Source organism: Cervus elaphus, chromosome 2 (assembly GCF_910594005.1).
Source record: "Cervus elaphus chromosome 2, mCerEla1.1, whole genome shotgun sequence".
Taxonomy (NCBI): Eukaryota; Metazoa; Chordata; class Mammalia; order Artiodactyla; family Cervidae; genus Cervus; species Cervus elaphus.
In genome coordinates this window covers 23,544,597-23,546,357 of record NC_057816.1, presented here as the reverse complement: position 1 = coordinate 23,546,357, position 1,761 = coordinate 23,544,597, and the positions used below count along the sequence as shown (strand labels likewise).

Sequence of the window (1,761 nt, the reverse complement as noted above, 5' to 3'; positions counted from 1 at the left end):
TCTCTTTGCCACTTGCTCCTCTCTATCTGGTAATAATAAAACAATGTCTGTCTAGATACCAGCCTGCCTTCAGTCCTCACCCCAGAGAAGGCACCTCTTTCTGGGGTATTTGCTATTCTTGATGTCTCAGTCACAATAGGCTTTATCCTTCCATAAATAGAACCTATGACTGTCTTTCTTTTTATGAATCTATTGGTCTCAAGCTGTGGATTTTGGTGCTGTGGGTCATTTAACTTACTATCACTTCCCCTCTTTCCAGGATAAAAATCTAACTTTTATGGAGATAAGGAATCACACTTTGGTTAAAGAGTTCATCCTGCTGGGCATCCCTCGAACCCAGGGGCAGGAAGTTGTGCTGTTTGTGGTGTTCTTCATCTTCTACGTCTGCACTCTGCTAGGAAATCTGCTCATCCTGCTAGCCGTGGCGTCCGATTCCCACCTCCACACTCCTATGTATTTCTTTCTTTGTAACCTCTTTGTGCTGGATATAGGTTTCTCTTCTGTGAGCGCCCCAAAGATGTTGGCCAACCTGCTGGTGAAGAGCCGGGTCATCTCCCTGGGTGGCTGCGTGTCCCAGGTCTTCTTTTACCACTTTCTAGGCTGCACAGAGTCTCTGCTCTACACAGTGATGGCGTATGACCGATTTGCTGCCATCTGCCACCCGCTGCGTTATGCCATCATCATGAACCGTCGTGTGTGTGCCCTGCTGGTGGCTGGCACCTGGGCTCTTAGCTCTTTTCACGCCATAAGCCTCACTACACTGACCTTCCAGTTGCCATACTGCGGGTCTAATGAGATAGATTATTTCTTCTGCGACATCTTTCCTGTTGTCAAATTGGCCTGTGATAACACACTCATCATTGAGACAGTGACTTCACCAACATTGGCCTCGTGCCCATGATCTGTTTCCTCCTCATCGTTTCCTCCTACATGCGCATCGTCATTGCCGTGGTACAGATGCACTCGGCTGAGGGGCGGCGCAAGGCAGCGTCTATCTGTGTCTCCCACCTCTCTGTGGTCACTCTGTTCTTTGGGCCTTGTGCTCTTGTCTATACCCAGCTGTCTTTGAGCGAGGTGCTGATCACTCCAGTGCAAATCTTTGCAAGTGTAATCACTCCCATGCTGAACCCCACGATCTACACTTTGAGAAACAAAGATGTCAAGGGAGCCCTGAAGAAACTTGTTGGGGGCCAGATTGTTTCAGAGGGAGGTCACTAGTCACTTGTGGGTAAAGCTGATTTTTTCCCTCCTCATTTGCATATTAAATTAGTTTTTAAAATATATCTATGCTATTGTAAAGTTCTTTCTGCCATAAAGAGAGTGGGGAAGCAACTCTAACTGATCCAAACTGGTGGCATTTTCCCCATCTCAGAGACGAGGCATCAGCAAATGTTTCCTCTAAAGGTCCAGGTAGTATGTATTTTAGGGTTTGGGAACCAGAGGGTCTCTATCATAAATACAAAATTCTGCTATGGTAGCAAGAAAACAGTCATAGAATGAATGAATAAACATAAACAAATGAAACAAGACAAGCCTTGATCCTGTGAAATTCTATTTATACAAATAGGCTGCAGGCAGGATATTCCCCACAAGCCATAGTTTGCTGATCTTTGTCAGAGGTTAGTTGAATTTGAAATCAATTTTTTCAAGGCTACGTTGATAGTGGTTTAAGACTGGACTCTGACGTGGGCTGAGTCCTACCAGGGCACAAGCTGAATTATTGATCAAGGATGGTCAGGGAAGGGATGGGTGTCAGGAACA

General features: G+C 45.8%; 1 pseudogene; it reads left to right on the top strand.

Moving 5' to 3' along the window:
* The first annotated feature begins 277 nt into the window (after positions 1-277).
* LOC122706336 lies at positions 278-1,218 on the top strand (annotated as a pseudogene).
* The last annotated feature ends 543 nt before the right edge of the window (positions 1,219-1,761 follow it).